This window comes from Mastomys coucha, unplaced genomic scaffold (genome assembly GCF_008632895.1).
Source record: "Mastomys coucha isolate ucsf_1 unplaced genomic scaffold, UCSF_Mcou_1 pScaffold22, whole genome shotgun sequence".
Taxonomy (NCBI): Eukaryota; Metazoa; Chordata; class Mammalia; order Rodentia; family Muridae; genus Mastomys; species Mastomys coucha.
In genome coordinates, this window is record NW_022196905.1 from 98,967,453 (window position 1) to 98,981,340 (window position 13,888).

The 13,888-nt window shown below is 43.7% G+C and overlaps 1 long non-coding RNA gene across 1 annotated transcript; it reads left to right on the forward strand.

The window, feature by feature from the left end:
• Positions 1-3,189: 3,189 nt before the first annotated feature.
• On the forward strand, positions 3,190-12,684 carry LOC116070772. The gene is made up of 3 exons (XR_004110557.1): positions 3,190-3,299; positions 10,679-10,738; positions 12,542-12,684. It is a non-coding gene; the product is annotated as an uncharacterized LOC116070772 (long non-coding RNA).
• The last annotated feature ends 1,204 nt before the right edge of the window (positions 12,685-13,888 follow it).

A 13,888-nucleotide genomic window follows, 5' to 3' on the forward strand; every position in this document is an offset into this window, starting at 1 on the left:
TCATACAAACAAATCAGCCGTACTTCCAACTTGCTCCAAATACTAAAGCATTTTCTGTGTAGGTTGAGGGCTATACAATTCCTGGGGACTTACTATAGTTGGGAAGTGAATGGAAAAAAACAGAAAACCTTATGATAATCCATAAATTCCTTAATAACTGATATACTAGTGAGAAAGAAGGAAAGGTGGAATCTGTTCAAGACTGTGAGAAGCTAAACGAGGCAGACACAGGTGAGGAACTATGAGCGGCTGGCTTTTTTAACATTGTGCTGGAATGGTCACAGCAATGTTTCAATATATGCCAGGGGTCAGATAAGGGAGAGAAGTTGTGGATCCTTAAGTTTGAGATGCCTGTGGGAAGCTTCGAAGGCAATGCCCAGCACAAGCTGAATGTCAGGGGTAAAGTGGTCCATGTTGGGAATGCACAATTGGATTTCAGCAGCAAAGGGCGCTCATTGAAACAATTGTGTGAGGTTGCCTACATGGACTGTGTAGAAAGAGAAGAACCTGAGACATTTCTAAGATGAAATCACAGAAAGATCGCCAGACACAGTTGTCCTCTGACCTCTGTGAGCCTGGCATGACACAAACATGCACCACGTATATACACATACTCACCATGTGCACACATACACACCATCTGTATATACACACACACCACATGCACACACCATGTTCACACACATACATACCATGTGTATATACACACACACCACATGTACACACATGTATGTATGTATATACACACACCATGTACACATACACACCATGTGTATACACACACACCACATGCACACACACATACCAGCTGCACACATACACACACAAATAAATAATGTATTTGAAATGAATTCTTTATTCTCTCTGATCTTATCACAATGGTTGCTTTGTTAAGGCACTCATGTCCACTTCAGCAACAACACATACACTATTTTTACATTTCACACTTTGACCTATTTGGATTGTAGAAATACAAAATACTGAAAGTCCAAAGATCATTTGGCTGAGCTATAAATGATAAACTAAAATATCCTGTGGTTTTTCCAGAATGGGGTTCTCCAAAGAAACCCATGTAAATTGCTAGACTGTTGCCATGGGGACAGCATGCTCGCCCTCATAGGTAACCAAAGGCAAGACTGATGATGGGTCATGTGGCCCTATGGCGGCCAGGTGGGTCAAGCCTGAATGCACCCCCAGCCCATTTCCAGTTCTGTGAATACTGACATCACCTTTCTATTTATTGTACCAAAGAACAATTAACTTGAGGTAAATGACATTAATTAAAGATAAAATTCAAGCTTTTAGGTTTAGGTTTAGAATTCACAAAGAATTCTAAAATGTACTGAGAATTCCTACACTCTTTCAAGGTCACACGAAAGAGTCATCAAGATCTGGCTCTGTTCCAGATCACACAGGTTTGAGACAATTTATAAAGTAGGCTCCAGTTGTCACTAGACAAAACAAACATATGCTTTTTGTTCCTGGTTTCATAGCATCTGCTTATTGGTTGCATATTCATAAAGAAGTGTTTTGTAATTTGGTATAATTTGAAAAGTGTATAGACAATTACTCTAGTTTAAGTGGTGTACCTGCATATGTATGTGCACAGGCAGGCATGTACGAGTCTCTATGTGTTTGTACATATGTGTTATATGGATACACGTGTATATGCCTGTTGATATGTGTCTGTGTATACATGTGTATATCTGTTAGTGCACATGTGTACATGTATGCATATATGTGTGATGTGTAAGTATGTATGTTATGTGTGAGTACATATGTATATGCCTGTTAGTGTCTTTGTGTATACATGTATATGCCTGTTAGTGTGTGTCTGTGTACACACATGTATGCTTGTTAGTGCACATATGTGTGTATGTATATGTATGTGATTTGTGTGTTATGTGTGAGTACACATGTGTATGTCTGTTAAAGTGTTATGTGTGTGCATGTGTGTGTGTGGTGTATGTTATGTGTGAGTACACATGTGTATGACTATTAGTTCCTGTGTGGAGCCAGAGGTCAAAGTCAGTTGTCTTCCCCAGTAGTGCTCTATCTCACTGGGGGGACAAGGTTTCCCAGTAGAGCTCACCAATTGCTGAGACTAGCTGGCAGGCAAGCATGTGGGGTCTTCTGGTAGAGACCTCTTGACATTGGGATTTCCCGGCATATGCTGCCTCACCAGGCTTTTTACATGGGTCCTAGGGATTCAAGTCACAAAATCTAGTTTTAAAATATATTTCCTTCTATTGGGAAACATGATTTTCAGTGGAGACAGCTTGATTATATAACTGGAAGTGTCCATGACTCTGTACAGCTGGCAGCACATTTGACTGTTCTCTGGAGTTAGAGTAAGGTATTGTCTCCACTACTCAAGAAATTTGTGTTGCTGTAGGCTGTGGTTTGGGTGAGAAATGTCCCCCATTGGTTTCCCACTTAATGTTGGAGGTTATGGGATCTTTAGGAGGCTCAGCCTTGCAGGGGAATTATGTCACTGGTTTTGAGGGTTAACAGCCTTGCCTCTCCATTCCAATGTGGATGAAACTGTGATCCACCAGCATCCTGCTCCTGCCACCATGCTTTCTCTGCCTCTGCTCATGCCTTCCCCACTGTCTTAGTCAGGGTTTCTATTCCTGCACAAACATCATGACCAAGAAGCAAGTTGGGGAGGAAAGGGTTTATTGAGCTTACACTCCCACACTGCTGTTGATCACCAGAGGAAATCAGGACTGGAACTCAGGCAGGTCAGGAGCTGATGGAGAGGCCATGGAGGGATGTTCCTTACTGGCTTGCCTTCTCCTGGCTTGCTCAACCTGCTCTCTTATGGAACCTAAGACTTCCAGCCCAGGGATGGCACCACCCACAAGGGGCCCTACCCCCTTGATCACTAATTGAGAAAATGCCCTACAGCTGGATCTCACGGAGGCATTTCCTCAACTGAAGCTCCCGTCTCTGTGATAACTCCAGCCTGTGTCAAGTTGACACACAAAACCAGCCAGTACACCCACCATGGTAGATGTCATCTCTTTGGAACTGTAAGCCAAATAATCCCTTTCCTGTTGACAGAGATCATGGTATCTTATCACATCAACAATGATGCAAGTAATATAATGTGCCTCCTGAAATTCTAGAACGTTCTTCCTTTGTGAACACACAGAGCTACCTTGGTAGGATTGCTTACCTCCTTCAGATAGGCTACATTACTGAAATCTACATCATGTTCCTGCTTCCTGAGCCTCGGGTTGTTTCTCCTTCCTTGCTTGCTTTAATTGTGCAGTAGTAAATGCAGCATAAGCAATGTAAGAATCGAGTCTTGCTAGTTAAATATAAGAACACAGAGCAAAATATCTGAGAAAGGTTACACCTCTTTAAAGATGCAAATTGGTAATGGAGCTCAATATCAAAACAACAGAGCGCTGTTAATTTTTAAAAAGGTGCAAATTGCTAATCTTACTTAAGGCTTTTTTTTTTAATTGCTTATTAAGAGTCCTAGCACAAAAAAAAATTAAACAAAATAAACTCTTAAAAATAGAGTGGTAAGAATGAAACATGAATTTGACTATAACCCTTTGCAGGTTACCATAGGACTTGATATTGTTTGGAGACTCTCTCATCTACCCCAACGTGAGTCTAGAAGTCTGCACACTTGATTTATCACTCAACCTCTTGCTTCATAAGACTGCAGAACCACAAAGATGTAGACAATAACCATTTAGCTCACAAGTTTGGGGATTCATCTATCTCTAGTGGACCTGTCTGACCCTGCCTGACCTCACTAAAGCTGCTCTTGCTTGGCCAGGAGGCTCTGTTAATAGTAGCTGAGCTTGATCACATACCTGGGGTCCACAATGGGTGGACAGAGGTGACTGTGCAATAGAGCATTATTCCACATGCTTTGCCTGACAATGGCCATGACAAGGGAGCATTTTCCCCAACTATCTACAAGTATTACATGTATTAGCTTTTGTTTTATAGTCACCCTGTAATGGTGAGGTTCCATTTAGCCCCTAATTCATAGGCTAGATATCAAGGCTACTGATATTGCATACACAAAGTTTATTGCATACAGAATAGGGAGCAAGCTAATCTGGATGTCAAGACAGAGAAGAAATTAGATTGGGCCTGTCTACTGGTAGGGCTTCAGATAGGGATAGAGAGGGGTTATTTCGTGGGTTAGGGTATCTACATGCCCAACGGTGCCATGATATCAGGGGATGCTCATGTGTTTCCTAAAAGAGACAGTGATAGGAAAGTGTCTTAGTCACTGTTCTATTGCTGTAAGACACCATGACCAAGGCAAATTATAAAAGAAAGCATTTAATTGGGGCTGGTTTATAGTTTCATAGGGTGAGTACATTATCATCATGGCTGGAATTACAGCTGCAGGCTAGCGGGCTCAGCATAGAGCAGAAGTTGGGAGTTTGTCTTCTCTATCTACCCAGCAGGAAGGGAACCTGGATCTAGTGTCACTCCATCTCTAAGGCCACACTTCATCAACCCTCCTAAACAGTCCAGCAAATATATGAGCCTATGGGGACAATCTCAGGAAGTGTCCTTTCAAGTCTAAATTTTATCCATAGTCTAACATCAAAATTGGAATCAGGCTCTTTGGCACCAACTCCACAAGTCCAAAATCGGAACGTTTAATCTCAGAATCAAAGATGGGAAAACCTGCCTGAATGAATGAAATTACAAAGGAATATATCAATAGCATGAGGTTTCAGAAAGGACATACAATCAGGACTGTTAATGCAATCAGTCAAGCATGAGGCTACTCAGGACTAAATATTGGAGACAGAAATCTATGTGTGAATGTGAGGACATAGAAACAAAGTTCTGAGAATGTGAAAACATCTGTCTGTTTTTACTAAAAAGAGTTCTGGGAAAACAGAAACAAAGTTTTTGGTGGTCAGATGACCAGACTAAGTTAAGACCAGCCAAAACAAAACTGGTGGTCAGAGTGACCAGGCCAAGTTGCAAAAAGAAGATTAGCTGTCCTCAGAATAACTCCCCTTCCCTTCCCTGTGCTGAATTCCGGGGAAAACCACAAGCTGTCAACATCCTTACCACCAAAGTTTCCAGCTTTAGTAATAGCTGACCAATAAGTTTAAAAATATGCTGCTGTTTGATGACTAATCATTATATAGCTGTTCACCCCCCTTGCAAGGAGAGTATAAAAGATGTGTGTTTTTTGAGTTCAGGGTTGACTCTCCCTGCGAGGCTGAGCAACCCCACGCGCGTTGGATCAATAAACCTCTTGCCATTGCAGAGATCTGTCATCCAGTTGTGTTCTGTGGGATTGTGCACATAGGCTAAGATCCCAGGGGTTTTACAAGGAAAGGACATGTAACACACCTAGAATGATAGACAAATGCAAGGAGAATGGGGCACCAGGAGCAGATGGGCAAATAATGGGTGTACACATTGTGAGTGTGCACACCATGAATGTGTGCACAGTGGGTGTGCACATAGCAAGTGTATACACAGTATGTGTGCACACAGTGAGTAATGAGTGTGCACACAGTGAATGTGTATATAATGTCCCTTCCCAGACCCAGGGAATGAATGTGCACATACTGTCTCTTCCTAGACAGAAGCAATAGAAGCAGAAGATCATCAACTAAAGTAGACAGGTTAGGGATGGCTCTTGAGAGAAAGGAGAGGAGTTGCTGGATCTATACATAATGGGTCTTACAACTTATAATTTTATTCACCTAATGTAATTGTCCTCTCCATGACTTACTGCCTCTATCTGCTAACCTAGGCCTCATCCTGGAAGCTTCTACCTTCCATCCAATCTAATCTAAGCCTAGAATGTTTTCTACCTCTGAGACTTACTGCTGAATAAGCTCACCCCTTCCTAGTTCTTTCTGAACTCTGGCTGGCTGGTCATCTCAGTTGTTCTGGCTCAAACTCTTCTCCAAGCTGACTGATTCAATCTGCTTCTCTCTGAGCCTCTGACTGAATTGTTCTGCTTGTCCTCAAACTAACTCAGGCAATCTGTTCTAATCTCCTGGCTCCTTCTCATTGTCTGGCTTGTTTTGTCTTCACCTGTGTCTAGCTTGTTCTCTCTTCAATCTGTCCCAGTAAAACTCTTCTTTTTCTCTGCACTGACCCCCAAGTAGCTTCCCTCTCCTCTTTCTTCTCATGAGCTTTAGGAATATTCTATTCTGTCAAATCTTTCTCTGATTCATCACTTTGTCTGCTCACACATCACTTTTAAACATGGGCTCTTCCTTCTATGAACTAACTTTACCTTCATTGGGATTAAAAGTGAGAGCTAAGGGCTGAGCCACACCACAACCAGAAAGTGGTAAATAACAACCTCACAGTGTGATCAAATACCCTGCAACACTTCTTCCTTTTTGTCTAAGCTAAATATTGTACACAGTTTAACTATTATATAAAAAACAGGTATCAATCTCCAAAACTTAAGAGTCCAAGCAAGCGAGCGACCGAGTGAGCGAGCGAGCATCCTTGTGAAGCTCGCAGCCGAACCTGCTGCTCAGCAGCAGTCCATCTCAGCATCATGGTTTTCCAGTCTGTCAGTCTGAGGAACAAGCCGCTCCTTACCTGGCTTGTTAAGCTGTCTCCATGCAGAGGGGATCTACTTTCTGTGTTGTCTGAGCTGTTCTCTTTCTGCATCTCTTCCTTCCTTGAGGCCTTTCATGAGGAAGCTTCTCTTATTCAGAGCAGGTCTTTATCAGTTTTGAGGAAACCTATAGTCTTTCATAGGCAAAACCTCTTCCCCAGATTAATATATTCCCTGAGTTCCATTATGATGTTAAAACATCCTTAAAGTATACAGGTTGGTCTAATTCAGTAGGGTTTTTTTTCCCTACAATCCAATGTCTTTCAAGTAATCCTATCCTCGTTTTCTGTTTATCAAGGTACAATTAGCTCTCTATGAGTCCACACATAGACAAGACATCTAGACACTTGCATTCCATGCCTGGCTTCACACCATCAAGCCGGGCTTCTTACCTGTTGTCAATGTGCTGTCTGTCTTGATCCTCAATTTCATTAGGTGCCATAGGTTCACAATTAAGTAGTTCCTATCCTCATACTTCCTGTCTTTTGTCTCCCAAGCCTTTGTATTACCATAGCTATTCCTTCTTGTTGTACAATTACTTTTCAGCCTTTTTGAGAGGAAAGATATAAAGACTGCAATTAAAAGTAGGGAGGAATTTACTGCAGTGGTCAGAGTTGCAGTGAGTACTGCTTGTTCAATCCCCTCAAGTCTTTCTTTTGCTCTTAAGGGATCTGAAATGGATTTTACCCCCCACCCTCTTTTTTAAATGCAGGCCAAGTCTGACTCTGTAATTAAAATTGTCTGTTTTGGGTGGCTTGCTGTGATTTGCTATCTCAGAGGCTCCTGCAACATTTCTTGCTCTGAGCTCAAAGCTCTTGCTTCTTCAGTCTTCTGTGTCTCTCTGGTAGTCCAGCCCAACTCAAAGAACTGCTGGGATCATAGATGATCCCAGGTAAATTTCTCCTCTGCAGCTTTCTGTCAGTCAGACGTCCTCTGCTTTCTGCAATGATGCCCAGTTTTCTTCTTCTCTGATCATGTTGGGCTTTTCTTCCAACCATGGTGAACACCAGATGTAAATGTCCCTTTTATTTGCCTGATGATGTCCCAGTTTGCTAACCTAGGCCTACTCCTGGAAGCTTCTACCCTCCATACAATCTAATCTAGGCCTAGAAGGGTTTCAGTCCCTGAGACTTACTGCTGAATAAGCTCACCCTTTCTAATTCTTTCTGAACTCTGATTGGCTGGTCAGCTCAGATGTTCTCGGTCAAACTCCTCGCCAAGCTGGCTGATTCAATCTGGCTTCTCTCAGTTTCTTAATGAATGGCTCTGCTTGTCCTCATACTAACTCTGTTTTTTTTTTTTTTAAGATTTATTTATTATTATAAATAAGTACACAGTAGCTGTCTTCAGATGCACCAGAAGAGGGCATCAGATCTCATTATGGGTGGTTGTGAGCCACCATGTGGTTGCTGGGATTTGAACTCAGGACCTTCAGAAGAGCAGTCGGTGCTCTTACCCGATGAGTCATCTCACCAGCCCCAACTCTATTAATCTGTTCTAATCTTCTGGCTTCTTCTTATTCTCTGGCTTGTTCTATCTTCACCTGTGTCTAGCTTGTTTGCTCTTCAACCTGTCTCTGTAAAACTTCCCAGTAAAACAGCCTCCTCTTGTTACTTTCTGCCTGCTTCTTAAGTAGCTTCCCTTTCCTCTCTCTTCTCAGAGAGTTTTGCATATCCTATTCTGCCAAGTCTTTCTCTGATTCGTCACTTTGTCTGCCACTCAATTAGACATCACTTTCAAACATGGCTGCTTCTTTCTACAAACTAACTTTACCTTTATTATTTGGGATGAAAGGTGTGTACTAAAGACATGTCTGTATTCCAGCCAGAGGGATTAAAGGTGTGTGCTAAGGGCTGAGTCACACTACAACTAGAAACAGGATTTTTCAGTTAATAATACAAAGTTGGGGTTCACAGTGTGATCAAATACCTTTCAATGGTGTCTTATTCCTTAAGCCATGATGTTAAGCCCTACAGCAAGTCAGTATAGTGATCCTTCAGTGAATTCTAAGACAGGAGAATCCTAGCTTGGTCATAAGCCACCAAGAAAAAAAACATACCACAGTGGAGCACCCATCCCAGTTTTCAGTTGGGGAAATATAAAACAATTTTAGAGTTTGTGTAACAAGAAAATAGTTGCTGTATACAGAGTCTGTTGGCCTCTGGCCCAGCTGGAGCAGCCAAAAGAGTGGTGCTTTCTGAAAGGGAAGAGAAGCTGGTCTTCTGTGGCCACAGAATGGAAGGTAGATGGGTACAGTAAGTTGGTGAGGGCATCAGATCTGAAGAGCTACCAGGTTTCTTCCATGGCTGCCACTGCTCTGGAGTGAGGGGACTAAGAGCCAAGGTTAGAGCCACTGACCAGGAAGTGACCTCGGTAGGCTTGAGCAGCTTCCAGCAGCAAAAGCTTCAGGAAAGAAGTCTCTTCCCCAAAGGGTTGCATACAGCTCTATATACAGACACTGTCAGCTCTCAGATGATCTTTGATGAAATAATTCCTCTGCACTTTATTCCTTGTGAACAGGGTCTTCTTTTGGAGTGGGTTGAGGTCTAAGAGTAGATGTTTTCTATTGGTTTGGTCTGAGATATTAGATGCTTTCTATTGGTTTAGTCTGAGATGTCAGGGATGCCTCCTCTGGATGTGGAAGGGCTTTGAATGCTGCCCCAGTCCTCTCCATGGGGTGGCTGTGGTCACATGTCCCAGGACAGAAACCTGGTTGGGAGTAGATGAAACACCCCCTGTCCTCAGGTATGAGGGTACCAGGGTTTCTAAATCTACTCTACCTTACCAAGTTTTCTGTCTGATGGCACGGTCCACTGCTCCACAGCTGACCCCAGGCTTCAAGGCCAGGCTTCCCTTGAAGAGCCCTCCAATAATATATTACAAGGATAACAAGAATTCGCTTTATTTTAGGCACATTTGGAAATGTTATTTATTCCATCTCACAAACACCAACAGGGCTCCTGGGCTGTAAGCTTGGCAGTTGAAGTTCTCTTTATTTCCTTACCTACACTACTACTCACTACCACCACACAGGCACATGTGTGGGTGTATTAGCCCCCTGCACCCCATAATCTGTCTCTCTCAAGCTGAGCCGTGGAATCATCTACACACATCAGAACAAGCAGAGCTCAACACCAAATAGCCAAATGTAGGCAGAGTGAGAAAACATAATCACATTGTTCACATTTAAGGCATCGACTCCAAGTAGCTACATAGAAACTTGCAGTGCCAGGTTCCTTAGGAAAACACCCTACCAACAAAGAGGAAGTCTGAAGTCTAGAAAAGGAAACCAGCTCAGGGGAATTTGAAGTTCTTGGGAGGAAACAGGCCAAATGAAAGCAGACATATTGTAGCAACTCCTCTTCCTCCCTCTGCATCTAGTCACCCACCACTTCTGTCCATTTGATGGCTGAAATACATCAAATCCATTGGCTTTTAATCTCCTTATGATGCACACAGTGCACATACTTACACACTGTCTGCACACAACTACTCAGTATTTACCCAGTAACACCCAGATTATTGCACAGTACGTCAGAATTTCCACGGAGCTGCCTTCTCCCTGCTACAACCTCATCTGCCTGTATCCCCCATTCTCTGGGTTCACCACATTCACCAACAGCTTCATTCTCTTATCATTTACCTGAAATGACCTTCAGTGACCCAAATCACTTCCAAGTATATTCTCCAAAACATCGTATATCCCTTCTCCAAGGGCCTTGTGCTCTGAGTTTTCCCCGTGTCCTCTACCATTCATTGTAGAAGTTCCAGCTTCTTTCCATCTATGTCTATGTAGCCCATATCATAGCTATGTCATAGCAATTTCTTGAAATATTTGTTTCTGGTTAGAGTCTGAGCCCCTTAGTCAGCAAGGGCCATCTTACTCTTGGTCTCTGTCTCCATATGCTCCATAGTACAGTGCATATCCAGTGGGTATTTGGGTAGGTGGGTGGATGGATGGATGGATAATTCATTGCTTCTTCCTTACATATCTTTACCCTCCTTTTTCTGCAGAAGAATATTATTTTCCTAGATAGGGTGGAGGGTTTCTGGGACAAGCTAAACATGGGACCTCTCTATTTGCAGTGGCGCCTGACAGTTTGAGAGATAGAATCCAAAAGATGGAGAGAGCAGACGCATCAAAAGGTAAAGCACGTGAGAGACTCGGGAGAAGAGTTTGGGGACAACAGAAGGGCTGAAAGGACGGCAGCTGAGCACGTGGACGAAAGGGCCTCCAGCAAGCACGTTGAAAGGACATCGGGTGCCAGGCGGTGGTGGCGCATGCCTTTAATCCCAGCACTGGGGAGGCAGAGGCAGGCAGATCTCTGAGTTCGAGGCCAGTCTGGTCTACAGAGTGAGTTCCAGGACAGCCAGAGCTACACAGAGAAACCCTGTCTCCCGGAAAAAAAAAAGGTGGGGGACATCGAGCAAGAATGTTGAAACCAAGAAAGGCAAGAGTGTGGCAGAAAGAGCGAGCATGAGTGAGCACTGTGCCAGCTCACGGTGAGAAGGGTGGAGAGCTGTTCCTAGCAAAACCAGGGGAGGGAGTCTAATAAGAACAATTAGAAGGGACGTGAAGACTTATTCTAGGAGTTTGGTGTTAAAAAGCAAATGAAGTGGAAATCTTGTAAGTGTTAAACTCTACCCAAAAACAGTACGAGGGGAAATTTTCACACAGTATAACTTAAAACAAGTAAAGAAAAAAAAATATATATATATATATCAAGCTTGTGTTTTAATGGTAGAGCATACAAAATTATAATTAAAACACTTTACCAACACTAATTAAGGTAGGTAGGTCAATATTATTGTCCTTTTTTGTTTTTACTTATTATTTTTTTTTTAGTAAAAACAGCCCTTGGAGTAAGAGAGATCAGCGGCCTCAGCAGGCTCGCACAAGTGTGAACATCAGGAAAGAACCATGTGGTTGGAGTGCTCAGAGACGGGAGAGGAAAGTGCCCAAGAAAACCTCCAGGGCAGAAAGGGAAATATAAATGAGCAAAAGGCAGATAAGGAATACAAAATTTATTGTTGTTTTTCTGAGAAACATCCGAGGCTTTTAACGCGCCATTATGTTCATCCTAGAAGGGCCAGGCAAATCCACAAAAGAAAGTGAATCTCAAGCTCATTATGGTTCTTGATTTAGACATAGGGCCGGAGACATACAGAGAACCCAAAGGAGATCTTAGAGGTCCGGGAATCCTATGCTAGCTCAAGTAGATGGCGCATCTCCGTGGTCTTCCTGGCTTCCGTTCTTCCAAGCCAGGTATGGCTTTATATGTAAGTAGGACTTCCAACAACGCTACTAAAGCTTTGAACACTGGAGTCTCCTGGACGCCCCATGTTCTTGTGTCAGAGTCATTAACTCTGGATTACAAAGATCTAGACTATAAGCCCCTGGAGATCAGCGCAGCCTTCCTTACTCCGTGAAAACAACCCTCATCAAGAGGCCCATTCTGGAATAATTGGCAAGTAAATTTGTTGAAGGAATAGATAAATAAGTAAATATGCCTGTTATAAATTATAATTATGTGTACATATATTAAATATGTGTGTATATATACATACACATATACATGGATGCAGACCCCTTCGAGGGTTTGTGACAACCGTCAGGACACCTAGCTACAGTTTGAAATAGCCACCACTAGATGGCACTATTTTAATGAGACAGTAAAGCCTTTAATCTGATGTGGCCACTGTCAGAGGCGAGGTTGGTACAAAATGTATAACTCCAAAAGTCGAATGTTCCAATCCTGCTGCTGCCGCCGATCCTCCATAACGGGTAATGTGATCCTCGTCAAAGAGGAACGATTTCTGATCAGTTCTCAAGTCTCCAACCCCAGTGTTACAGCCATCCAAATTGCCATTGGAATGTTGGACGTTTTCAATAACCTGTATCATTTGTTAAAGTTGTTATCTAACCTGTTAGATTTGTTATCGTTACAGATGTTTTCGGCCTCATATTGAAGGACTTTAATGACACCCCTGCGGACAGCCCTAGACACGACTGCATAAGCAGCCACCTGCTGGAGCATTGGTGAAGGTCTAGGTTCGCCTCCCTCCGGGGCCTGGTCACTCCTGCTGATGGCACCGAGGCTTCATGGTGGGAGTGTTACATCAGTGAACACGAGCAGCCTTTCAGGAAGAAAACCCAAAACTGGTTCCTGAAACAGACGAAGGGTGGGAAGGTGTCTGAAAGCCAGGGAGACGACGCCTCCGGGGACCCCTAACCCATTCCCTAGGACAGAAAAGCTCCTCTGTTCAAGTTTTAGAAACCCATTTTCCTAGTAAAAAGACAAAAATAATCAATTGCTAGTGATCTCTCATGCCTCCCTTTCTCCCTCCTTCCCTCCTCTCTCGATAGACAAAGATAGTAGCCAAGGGACAAGTGATAGAGGTGAAAGGTCATTAAAGCACTACACATGTCTGCTTATTCATGTTTCACTTCATGTAGGATTGATGCTGTGAAATACTTTTTCATTTTGACATCACAAGGGGCAACTGAGCTAGATTCTTGAAGTAACCACCCCGCCCCCGCCCTGCCCCACCCCCACCCACAGTCCCGCCCACAGCTCAAGTCCCGCCCCAGACATGGACCCACCCATATCCCCAACCACAGCATGGCTCCACCCACTGCTCTGCCCAGATCCCCCCACACCCGCAGCCCCTACCCCCAGCTCCACCCAGCACACCCTCCAGTTCAGGTGCTTGCTTCTGTGCTTGTAGCTGCCTGCTGAGGCCCCACGCTGGTTGGTCCCAGCATCCTTTCTGTCCTCCCACTCCCAGCTACTCACATGGCTGCTGGTGCATCTGAGGACATAGTGAGGACATGTGCTCTGGGGAGTGAACACTGTGACTGTCTTTCTGACCCTCTCACTGCACAGCTCAAAGTGCACATGACGATGCGTGAGGACACAGGAGGCCACATGTGTGCACATGAGGACAAGTGAGAACACTGGAGGATATGTATGCACATGAGTGCACATGAGGACATGTCAGAAATATGAGGACACTTGAGTACATGTGAAGACACAGGAGCCATGACTGAGCTGGAAGTCACATAAGCTTACCCTCATCAGAGGTGGCAGGCGGCTGACACCTGACCAAGCCCATGTTCTGGAAACTGACATTGAGCTCCAGCATAGCCATTCCTCTCTAACTTCCTCTCTGCTGATGTTCTGGGACACCAATGCCCAAGCTCAAGACCTGGAACCAGTTCACATTTTCCTCCCCTCCCCCCTTGCCACTCTACGCCTTTGCCTAGCTCCTCCCTTCATCTTCATGGTCAAGGTC